Raw genomic sequence first — 12950 nt, forward strand, 5'->3', positions numbered from 1 at the left:
TAATGTAAATTAAGATATGATATTGTAAGGTAACATCATATCAGAACGCTTCTGTTACGTTTCAAAGTATTTCACGTAAAGCGACGCTGCGGAAGATTTCATGAAGGACGAAGTGATACTTTGAGCTGGATCCCTAAAATTAACTAAAATTTATGATAGTTATAGTGGATGTAAATACTCTTAAGTTTCACAAATTTTAAGTGAGTAAATTCTTCACGGAGTATTATTATAAGTGTAACAAAATTTAAAAAAAAATTGTAACATTGACGTCTCCTGTACCTCAGACATAAGCTCTGAAATAGTGTAAGTTATGAAATGAATAAAACACATTTCACTGACGGAAAGCGCGTGAGTAGTACACAGGGCGCCCGTTCTGGCAGAGCAACAACATTGTATGCAAGGTCTTGAAGCATCCTTCATAGAAGATTCTTTCACAGTAAACATCTTTTAGAACAGTGTTATGTGCATCAAGAATTAACTGTTCTATATAAAAAAAGAAAAGAAAAAAACTGTATTTGGCAGAAATACGTGAATTAATGCCTCCAGATAAGAAATAAGCTACTGAAATTTATAACCATGTATGTTGGAAATACGAAAATTTATTTTGAAACAGATTTAATGCAAACTTTATATTATAATTTGTTGGATCTTGAGAAGCAGTAAATGCCTCCGTGTTACGTTAACTGTACTAATACAGTGTTAATTAGTATATTGTTTGTTACTGGGCCTACTTCAAAGATATTTTATTCCGTACCAGTTGCGTCACCATTGGCGACATCTATTATATACTGAGACGGCGTGTTCATCCCGAGAGAGAAAGTCATAGTTGGTGTTAAATACTTCGTTATAGACAAGAAGAAATGGTTCGTATTATAAACTTAATCAGATTAAAGCTTCCCCCGATTATTACATAATTTCGTGAATTGTTGCGTTCGGATGAAAGGAAATGCCGAATTCTGTTGCATTTGCTGCGGCCATTTAGTGTGCTTTGAGCATTCACCTATTCGTACCGCTTTACAGATTGCTAAATCGTGTATTGACAGATGAACATAGTAATAGGCGTGTTTCAGTGTACTTTCGTAAAAACATTTAGCAACAGGGTTTTGGAGTTGTGTAACAAACGAAGTAGGTTCAGTAAGAGCTGCTAGTACGTGTATTTTTCACTAAGTGCACTATTCGATATCAGAGAATAGAAGATTCGTCACCAGTGGTACGTACGTCAGAGAAAACGTAAGTCACTTTGTGAGGCAACATGTGTTAAATGTTGGTGTTAATAATAGATCAGCTGTTTCTCACTGCAGTATGTGAACAGCAGTGTGTGTGGTCCCCCCCCCCCCCCCCCCCCACTTCCTTGTAGTGAGTTCATAAGGGTATAAAACCATGAAAATGCGGATGAGGAAAGTTTCAAACAAACCGTGCGTTAAAAATTCATATTAAATGTTCTGATGAAAATGTGGTTCACAGTACAAATTCCATACTCGCCTTACCAATACTAATAAGAATAATATTATAAACCTCATGGGTTACAGTACAAGCCCACAATAAATTCGGTTCAATATTTGTCTATCAAGATTTAAAGAGCCATCTTATCTTTTTTTCCTTCACGAGTAGTATTATAGTAAATGGTTTTATTCGGATTTGGTGAATTAACTTTAGTCTCTGTTGTTTTGACTGATTATAATTCTGAAGATATTCATGAAGGGGAAAAAAGACAAGATGTCTCCCATAAATCTCGCAATTGGATAGTCTCCCAGCCTGAGATTTAGATATCCTGTTACTTTGTTTTGTGATGTTATAACCAGAAAGTTGTGAATCAGTTGTTCCATTGAACATTTTGTGTTCCTGTGTAGTTGTCCATTTCTTGTGGCCAGTGGAGGGTTTTAAATTTGAGTGTTCTTATGAGAGCCCTCGTTTTTCAGGTAGGCCTAGACAAGACTATAGTCCTGGACAATTTGAAAACCATTTGTCAAAGAAGAAAAAATAGATGAGATGTGTGCTAAGCCAGACACCATGGTAAGTGACTTCCTTGTGTTCCTCACTGCTGTTCATTAATTTCTGTGTGCAGATTGGTGTGTTTAGTAAGTGTAATTCATGTTATGTTGCTGGAAGCATGATAAATTCAGTATAATAATAATAATAATAATAATAATAATAATAATAATAATAATAATAATAGGGTTATCTGTTGATTTAATTTTGTAAAATGAATAAATCACACAATAATCCTGAATCAACTATGTTTTATTGCATACACGGTTGGTTTCACAGCAGTCAAATTTCTGTTGTAAAAAAATAAAACAAAAATAGAATAACTTAACCATATGACGTTATCTGTACCCCAATGTTGTCATGGAACAAAAATTGTCAAAAGACTAAAAGAAGGGTGAGGGAACATAAATTCCATAAAATCTGTTTCTTTTGGGGGAGCAATTTTTATGGACTTCATGTCCCCTTTTTGCTCTTTTTGAACTTTTGTTCTTAGACAACATTGGGGTGAAGATGATCTCAGATGGTTAAGTGATATAGTTTTTACACCAGATGATGGAACTTTAACTGCTCCAAAACCACCATGCGAGCACTAAAGTGTCTGCCCCATAAGAACTCTTTGTGTTGATGTTAAATGTGACATTTCATAACACTACATTAAAGTATGATTTGTATAGAACCTCACATTGAATGAAGAGGAGAGTTTAATAAATATCCATAAACTTATAATGCACAACTCAATGGAATTCATGGTATGTTAGTGTAGAAAGGGTTTATTCTGATTTGGTATTCTTCTTGTAAATGTCAACTCTTAATGTGCAGCAGAAGAATGGTCCCACTATGGTGAATATCAGCAATGTAAAGAGATTTATAAATTGAACCAGTGCAGGTAGCGCATTATTAAGTTACATAGAAAATGATTTCATTGTTGTTGTTGTTGTTGTTCCCTTCTAATTGAAAATAATTAATTTGGAATTGAGTTTGAAAAGATCACTGGTGTGAGAAGTTAGTATCATGGCAGTCTACATCAAAAGCCGTCTTTGAATACGTAAACAAGGCTTCAGCACAAGCAACAGCTGTAAAGTTCAGTTTCTGATAAATGTCATTAGGAGTTAATTGTTATGCAGTCCAATAGTTGCAAAATGAAGGTCTGTATTGTCAGCAAAGGTGTGTCAGTCATGAGATCACACATTGATTATTGAAACTACCAATGAAAATCAGTACTGAGATGTGCAATCATATCTAACGTGCAATCTTATGTAACAATTTTTAATGTGATTCTGTAAAAGGCTGACAGTTTGCAAAAAGTAATAACTAGGTGGTGATGGAATTCCTTTATTTTCATACTGCGGTTTGGGTGTAACTGATTGCCAGATAACCTACTTGAATTAACAACACATTTTTATACTGCAAATTTCAAAATGTATAGATATCTATTAATACGGGTATAAAGGTGTGAAAACCAAAATTCATATTGTTTTCACATAAATACATACTGCAATACAATATAATTACAGTGCTATGACAAAGAAGTCTTTAAACTTATAAGATCATGAAGTTCCTTTATCCACATAAAGAAAGAAAAGCTGAGATGACATATACACATCTAGCGGAAGAATGAATATAGTGGCCCTCATCACTACATAAGTAACCTCACTTATGCTAGATGGCATGTGAGTGGTGGCTCTACAGCCTGCCAATATGGGATAGTAAGCCATTACTTCATACCAAGATTTGTTTCACAATAAGAACAGAAATTTTTACACATTTAAGTTAGGATATATTTCATGCCAACATAAATGCAGAATAAAATATGTTGAAGACAACTAGTAAAGATGAAGAAAGGTAAAGTAAAAAGATGTAATTACAAAGAAATGAATACCCTTAGCTGCATGCGTGTTGATATATGTCAACGGTGACAGATGAAAATGTGTGCCCCAACCGAGACTCGGAACCCGGGATCTCCTCCTTACATGGCAGACACACTATTCATCTGAGCCGCCGAGGACATGGAAGATAGTGCAACTGCAGGGACTTACCTCTGGCGCACCTCCCTTGAGACCCATATCCTCAGCTTATTGACCTGCACTATGTTCATAGTGCCCCTGCCCATTATACTCATTACTCGCGATCTTACTGCCGATTCCCGTAAGAGTTCAGGCACTGGTGCATCTGCACGGAAGAAGATGGTCAAATGTCCAAAACAAAAGCACTATGAATACAGTGCGAGACAATAAGTTGAGAATGTGGCTCTCACGGGAGGCATGCCAGAGATAAGTCGCTGCAGTCGCACTATCCTCTGTGTCCTCAGTGGCCCAGATGTAGAGCGTCTACCATGTAAGCAGGAGATCCCGGGCCCGAGTCCCAGTCGGGACACACATTTTCTTCTGTCCCCGTTGACATATCAACGCCTGTATGCAGCTAAGGGTATTTATTTCATTGTAATTTCATTCTAGCTGCATGGTCACCGATGGTATCTGTTCTTTCGGACATGTCTGAAAGAACAGATACCATCTTCATATATATAAAAAGATTTTACTTGGGCATAAAAAATACTTATTTTGTAACTTGTTTTATTTGACTGTGCGCATCACAAAATGGAAGATCATACGTTTGAACCTGTGCAAAATACAGAAGAGAAATTAAGGTAGTAGCTAATCAAAAATGCTGAAAACCATAGTCTGTTACCATTCACTTTTTCATTGATTTTTTAGCACTGGGTTAGTACAGTAATGAGAATAAAATGTTGACCATTCCTCAGTACTTAGTACCTCAAAACACTTCAACTTAGAGGCAGTCTTTTCCTAGTTCGTGCAACTGGACTCTTCAATTTGTCCATGATTTCTTCCGAATCTCCCACTACTACAAATCTACTATCTTCTGTTTTGTGAGGTACACATAGTGAAATAAAATAACCTCCAACCACCATGTATACCAGTCCTGTAACTGGAAAAACATATATTATCAAAGGCAGAGCCACCTGTGAAATGACAGATCATATACTAGCTGTTACATGCACACTATTTGGCTTTTTATAGCGGCATGACTACCACCAGGATATCAGGATGAATGGGGCATAGACAGAGGGTGTATACTGGCAAACACAATATCCTGTTGCACAGAATGCACTAAAACATGACAGTCGTGACCTTGGTGCCTGTTTCACCACACATACCATCTGGATTCTTCCCCCAGACACCAGTCTCTCTGACGTCCACTGGTGGGAACTGGCACTACAACATGTCCTTAGTTCTTGCCACCCACCTGGCCTTTATTTAGCTTAATTTCTTCCATCTCAGCATTTCTTCACAGTAGCTATTCCTTTCTTCAACATTTTAGTTTCCTATATCTTTCATTTTCTGACGTGTGTATTTTTTTCAACCCACCTCTATCACACACAGTGCCCTTGTTAACTTGTGTATGATGTTTTAGCAGTAATCTGTCTTCCATACTGCCCTATTTTCCACTTTTTAGCTCTCAGGTTTTCAAACCTTGTCCAGTGCAGTTCCCAACAATCAGCCTTTCCTTCTCATCCCATCTGGTAATTTGCCCCTGATATGGGGTTCCAGGTGACTCCTCTGAACTCTACCCCTTTTCCTAAACCTCACTAGTCTTTTTCCTTCATAGCAAGTGAGGTGGCGCTGTGGACTCGAATTCGGGAGGAAGACGGTTCAAACCTGCATCTGGCCATCCTGATTTAGGTTTACCTCGATTTCCTTAAATCGCCTCAGGCATATTCTGGGATAGTTCCTTTGAAAGGGCGTGGCCGACTTCCTTCCCCATCCTTCTGTAATCCGATGGGGCTGATGACCTCGCTGTTTGGCCTCCTGCCCCCAAATCAACCAACCCATCAATCCTTTTCCTTCATTCCCCTTCAATTCTTCTGCCAGGAGGAGGAGCCAATGGCTCTGAAAGCTTGCATACGTAATACCTTCTATATCTGTGTTCACCCCCCGCTGCTTGGTGAGTATATTTTGTATCTATCCAGTTACACTGCAAGGTAATTTGTAACTACAATTTTATGCTAAGGTTAAATATTTTTTACTTTACTCTTTAATGCTTACTACTTGCCTTCAATATGTTTAATTTCCCTTTATGTTCCCATGAAATATACACTACTTTAAATGTGTAAAAATTTCTGTTGTTATTGTAAAATAAATCATGGTAAAAAGTAATGATTTACCCTCCTGTATTGGCAGTTTGCAGCACCGTCACTCACACTCCATCTCGTACAAAGTCGGTTACTCATGTAGTGTTCCCCATTATATTCGTTTGTCTGCTAGCTGTCTGTATGTCACCTCAGCATTGCTTTATTTGAATGGAGTAACTTCGTGGTCTTATAAGCTGGAAGGACTTGTCACAGTATTGTAATGTTGGTTTTCAAAACCTTTGTCTCTGTATTAGTGCGTTTCTACACATTTTTGCATTGTGTTGTTAATATGGCATGCCATCTGATGATGATCTATACCTGAAATGCATAATGAATAATTTTTAGAAATATATTATAAACCATCAATTACTGACAAGTTTGTTCATAACCAACTCCTAAACTCATTTCACATTGTTGTATATAATATTACAGGAAATTGAAGCCCTTCTATGTGTGAATTGTGAAGCCTCATTTGCATATGACTTGAAATTTGACAAAATGCAGCCATTTGGAGTGTGGTCAGCTATTGGCTGGCAAACTAACTCGTGGGCCCAATAATGAATCTGTTGCAATGACGTTATCCTGTACTTGAATTTTAATAAATGTAAATGTGCTTCATTATAGATTTTAAAAAGTGAGGTATCAGTTTGGGATTACTTTTGTCAGTAATTTCACAAATGTAATCCACACTCAGCTCTGTGGAATAAATTAGGAAAGTGCGTAAATATAACAAATATTGATAGGGTGGCTAAAGCATAATGACAATTGTTGTGACAGACTGATCTGTGCCATAGTCCAAGGTATAAATTAGGTTGTAAGGTGACTCCTTGGTGGTAAGTTGGCAAAGGCACTGAATATTAATTAATTTTTTGTTGTAACATACTGATCTACAGCATAGCCGAATGTATAGGTTACTTTGAGAAGTGACAGTTTGATTGTGAGTTGGCAAATCCAACAGATGGTATGTCATGCGAATATTATAGTTTATTATTATTTTGGCATTTATTTTATGCCAATTTAGTTTTTGGCATGAGGTTCTTATTCACCATTTTCATATTGTTATGAGTTAATCCAGATTACCAGGTTCTACATTTGCTTGAAAATACCATTTAAAATAAAATTATAACACTGATAGCTTAAAATAAGTCTTTTTAAATTAATTGAAAATTGTAAAGTTCTAAAATCAAATGTAGGGAGCTCTGTTGAACACTGCTTAACCTTGGAGTTGAACCTCAGAAAATGACGAGAGACAATGAGATATCTTCCTTCACTTCATGCGCTACTTCACTTACAGGTGTGAATATTTTTCATTAAAAGCTGCTTAAATATATTGAAAGTTATTTCTCAGTTTGTGTAGGTTTTGTGTAGTAAACAGATGCATTTGAGCATTCTCATTGCTGTTCTGGCATAGTTCCCATGATCTTTGACAGACTTTGACAAACTGTAATACTTAATCCATAATTGGCAGTTCCCATTCTTGAAAAATTATTATTATAATATTATACAAGATTAATGAAAACAAATTTCACTTAACAGCAGCATATTGTTGTGTTCCTGTTACCTCGTGCCAAGACACTGAGGGACAGCCACCGTGCTTACGCTGCAGTGCTACATCGTGGTCTCCAGCATTTCCATCAACCTTCATCTCCATTCAAAAATTTTGTTAGCGCACCAATGATCTGTAATCTCAAGTCCATACCAGTTTACTAATTTTCCTTCAGACCTGTCTGTCAGTGTTTCATTTCTCCCAGTTGTAGCTGTTAATTCGTAATTAGTTTCCTTCTGGCTTGTTGTAATTCTGATACTGTTGTCTAAATAATGCATTTCCATGGCTATGTCATCATTTGAGGTCAGCTTCTAAAATCCATAGCACAGGACAGTCAACAATTAAGTCACACAATCTTTCCCTATTGTTGTTATAAAAGGTTCTTGTTACACCAAAAATAAATCCATACACCCTATTACTTTTGTGTTTTGTTGTATTGTGTGTTCTCTACTACCTGATCCACTTTTGTCGTTATGTGCCCTGTAGATGCTTAAATTGTTGGACCTATCTCACAGCTACTCCGTAATTGGCGTGTAATTCCCACTGTTCACTACCAGATATTCAGTTTTTGTTAGAATCCTCTGGAGTTCCCATTTCTGATATATACCTAAAATGGATGGATTTGGAAGATAATATGCATCTTTAGCTACATAGCCTGGTTGTCAAAAGAACTTTATGAAAACACCTCTATATCACATTCCTCCACAGCTGTCCCCTTTTGGTGACTTAAATAGGTTTTCATAACACTTACTTTATTTTAATTTGTACCTTTATATCTGCATATTTCAGTAGTAGTGTGTAGTAGATGGAACTACATCTATATCTTTGAGAACCTCTGACAGTTTTGTTCTAGGAACTGTCATAAGCTTTAAATGAAATGCAAAGCCCATGTATAACTCCTTTCCTATTGCTATGGAGTTCTCCATTAGCTTCCTCTCCTTCAAAATAGAAACAGTCTATGATGGTGCTGCAGTCCGTTGATAACACTATCTCATAAAATGCATTTTCCTTTTTATTATTTGATGTCCTTCAGCATTCAGTAGTAATTCTACAGTAATATTTTCAGAACCAGAAGAGAATATAATCATGTATTCAGGGTGTATACGATCCAGGAAAAACCTGGGAATTTTTTCGTCTGGGAGAAAACCGGGAAAAACCCGGGAATTTTTCATTGTTTTAGCTTTCAGTTAAATTTTTGCAATTTTGACTAGTAAGAACTGATTCTCTAGCAAAGAATGGCACTGTATCCTGCTACTGGAGAAGAATACTGCAGCAATAAAATATAAAAGAGAGAAAAAAATAAAACTTTAGCGGCAAAGGAAATGCACAATTTACAACAATAAAATACCGTGCACGCAAAAGCATCTACAAACAGAAAAAATATGTCAAAGGGTATAGGGCGAAGACTATGTAATTCTTCATAACAATAAACTGCTTGCTGTGGGCATGATGTCACAACTGTTCACATTAGGCTCGTTTGACCATTTGCCAATGGACTGATGCGCATGCGTAGTTGACTCTCGTATGACCAGTAACTTCTCCCGCTTTCTGCTACTTGAAGTGTGGCTGTTAGCTGTACGGGCAGTAACAGCAAACGAGAAAAAATTTTCCCGCGCACCCCCTAGCTGCCAGATTTGTGCGTGTGCAGTTGTCAGAGTTGTAGTGGGGAGAGGGTTAGTCTCCACGTGACCCATATTTGCGTTAAATGACATTTAGTGATTTCACCGCTTCTCTTGGTTTACAGCTCCCACGTCAAATGAAAACAAAACGGATGTCTGTGGCTGGGAGCTATCAAGTGAATGAAAATACATTCAATAATTATGGAGGGCAAAAATATTTTATTAGTTACAGTTTTCTGATTTAATTTTATTTCCAAGTTATTAGCAGTCAAGCATTAATCGCCTTGCAGAACAGTGAAGTTATTTTTGCAAGTTTGCTAAAGAAATTGGGTTTCATTAATCTTTCTGCTGAGGCAACCATTTTATTTGAAACAAAGTGTTTCATTCCACAGTATTGGCTAGTTCCAACTGTTCACTGAATTTCAAGAGCACGTTATCATCTGCTGCCATGTATGTCATTATGCCATAATAAAGAACCAAAAATGAGAATGTAGATTATCAGATGGGACCTACTTCATTGTGAATCTGGAAAAAACCAATGTGCACTTCAAGCCGAATTATGCATTTTAGTGTAGTTTACGAAATTACGATGCCCTTTGGAGTATCCTCTGATGCCCTGTTTCTTTTATGGTGTAATGTAAGCTCTCTTAGTGCTTTATACATAGGAACATGCAGGCTTCATACACCACTGCAGCTGTGCACGCACAATAATGGCTGTTTTCTGGTGCTCACTGGCAACTGGTAAATCAAAACTACTTCTAACAGTCTCCGGATAGTATTGCGAACGGTGGTTCGAAATGTGTTACTTTCAAAGTAAATTTCTTTTTATGCAAGATGGATTATGTTACGTGTGAGAAAGTGGGATGAATTTCTAAATCACATAGCATTTAAAACTGAAGACTTTGAGGACCAGCCACTTACAAGAATTTTGAGCCCAAACATTTATGTCATATTAAATTTACTGGCACGTTTGTGTGACGTATGTTCAAGTATAACACACGCAAAAAAGATCAATATTACATGTGAAAGCTTAGCTTCTATTGTAGCTTGTTAATCGTAAAGACTAATATTATATGTGAAAGCTTAGCTTTTCTTGTAGCTATACTATGTATATTAATATAAACCTTTAACTTTTCCCTTTTCCCCTTTGTGTGTTCGCGCTACGTAACCAGTGATCTTGCTATTTGCTGACTGTAACGCGTGTCCTATGCTCTGAATATCTGCTGTCATCAGCTGCCAAGATCATGTGGCATGAGATATGATGGGCACACAAAAGGACATCGCAACCTCGGTTTCAACGCTCCGGAAACTAACTCGCTGTGGTTGGTGCAATTTGAATTTAGACTTTCTTAATATGAAAATATGCAGCGTGTATGGTGCTGCAAATCAAAGGTCCTTAACTTGTCTCTCTTTCTTCCCCCCCCCCCCCCCCCCAAAGAATAAGGCAGCATTTCAAGGTGCAGCTTTAAGGCTACCTACTTCCTCTTCGAAAACATCACATGATATCAACAGTTCTCAAGCGTTGACAGCTATATGAAATGTGTCTGAGAGAATATTAAGTTCTTCCTTATACTTGAAATTATTATACACATTACTGAAAAAAAATATATATTTCCATCTTTTAGGGTGGGTGTACCTCAGAATCTTTAAAAGAGCTGGACCTAGTTTGAGATCTTTGTTACTCTGCATTGGTGGAACAACAGACAAACTACTTTATGTGCGGCATGACAGATTCCACTTACGTTGCACTCTGTATGTTTCAGAAGTGACTGTAATGGCAGAGATGAAGGCTGACAGAGGGAGTTTTGTGAGCGACCTGCGCATGCTGCTGGGACCTTAAAATGGCGCAGACGTGACTCTGGCGCCCAGGGGCTCGGAGCAGTCAGCACACAGTCACATCTTGGCAGGGAGGAGCCCAGTCTTCGAAGCCATGTTGTGTTTCTTGCATGTCACTTCACAACATGGCTGCGAACACGGGGCTTCTTGCTGGCATGTCGCAGATTGAAATGCAAGAAGCATGCAGCAGAGGTAACTGACATAAGAGAAGCTCCCTTACAGCAGTTGTGAAACGGTCCCTAACCATACCGTAACCTGCATTATAGTCCAACAACACTGTGGACTGAACTGTCCAAAATAACACCAAGGGTGTTACATTGGGATATGGAGTATCTTGCATGGATTATTTTGCCATCTCTTGACCCTGAATATTTATAAAAGAACCAACTCGCGATAATAAAAAACTACACATCTTTAAGTAATTGCAGCTAAAGGATAATTTGAAACATAATACAAAAAACTAAATATCATAATGTCAATCAGATTCATTTAGGACTAATCATTCTTTTTCATATTTCCCTTTGTGATATACACTGAAGAGCCAAAGAAATTTGTACACCTGCTTAATATCTTTTAGGGCTCCCGAGAGCGTGCAAATGCGCTGCAGTGTGACATGGTGTGGACTACACTAACATCTGTAGTAATGCTCGACAGAACTGACACCACGAATGTTGCAGGGCTGTCCATAAATCCGTAAGAGTGTAAGGGGTGGAGATCTCTTCTGAACAGCACGTTGCAAGGCATCCCAGATAAGCTCAATAATGTTCATCTCTGAGAAGTTTGATGGCCAGCAGAAGTGTTTAAACTCGGAAGAGAGTTCCTGGAGCCACTCTAGCAATTCTGTTTGTGTGGGGTGCCACATTGTCCTGATGGAACTGCTCAAGTCTATCGGAATGCACAGTAGACACAAATGGATGCAGGTAATCAGACAGGATGCTTACTTACATGTCACCTGTTATAATTGATGCACTGGGGGCCCCACATCATTTCAACTGCATATGCCCCACACCATTAGAGAGCTACCATCAGCTTGAACAGTCCCCTGCTGACATGTAGGGTCCATGGTTTCGTAAGGTTGTCTCCATACACGTCCATCAGATCGATAAGATTTGAAACGTCCAACTAGGCAATGTGTTTCCAGTCATAAACAGTCTGTCAGTGTTGTCAGGCCCAGGCGAGCATGAAGCTTTGTAGAGGGCCCAGCATTGAAATCTGCAGCAATTTGTGGAAGGGTTGCACCTCAGTCACCTTGAATGATTCTCTTCAGTTGTCTTTGGTCCCATTCTTGCAGTATCTTATTCCAGCCACAGAGAATTGATGTTTTACCGGATCCCTGATATTCGCAGTATACGCATGAAGTGGTCATATGGGAAAATCCCCGATTCATCTTGGAGACGCTGTCCCATCGGTCGTCACCCGACTATAACACCATGTTCAAACTCACTTAAATCTTGATTACCTGCCATTGTAGCAGCAGTAACAGATCTAACAACTGCACCAGACACTTGTTGCCTTAAATAGGCGTTGGTGACTAGCGTCGTAATCTGCCTGTTTACATCTCTCTGTATTTGAATACACATGCCTATTCAAGTTTCTTTGGTGCTTCAGTGTACATCTAGCAACAGCCAAATCCAAAAGCGTCAATGGAGAGCTTACTAAGAGTGTAGTTCTCCTGCTCGTTAACAAACAAAATTACTCAGAGGTACTGTAATATGTTAATTCGTCTTTAAGTTTAATTGATGTTGGTCAACTTCACCGTGAGCAAAGTAAAGTTGCCCGGTCATTACAAGAGCGAAGCTGTGTGCAGGTGTAG

At 38.1% G+C, this 12950-nt stretch overlaps 1 long non-coding RNA gene across 2 annotated transcripts; it reads left to right on the plus strand.

Annotated features, from left to right (window-relative positions):
* Positions 1 to 795: 795 nt before the first annotated feature.
* LOC124719902 lies at positions 796 to 11917 on the plus strand. Of its 2 annotated transcripts, none has more exons than XR_007006014.1 (3): positions 796 to 863; positions 1920 to 2013; positions 11065 to 11917. It is a non-coding gene; the product is annotated as an uncharacterized LOC124719902 (long non-coding RNA). The 2 variants fall into 2 exon arrangements; XR_007006013.1 differs by having other exon boundaries at positions 807 to 1230.
* The last annotated feature ends 1033 nt before the right edge of the window (positions 11918 to 12950 follow it).

This window comes from Schistocerca piceifrons, chromosome 11, assembly GCF_021461385.2.
Source record: "Schistocerca piceifrons isolate TAMUIC-IGC-003096 chromosome 11, iqSchPice1.1, whole genome shotgun sequence".
NCBI classification, from domain to species: domain Eukaryota; kingdom Metazoa; phylum Arthropoda; class Insecta; order Orthoptera; family Acrididae; genus Schistocerca; species Schistocerca piceifrons.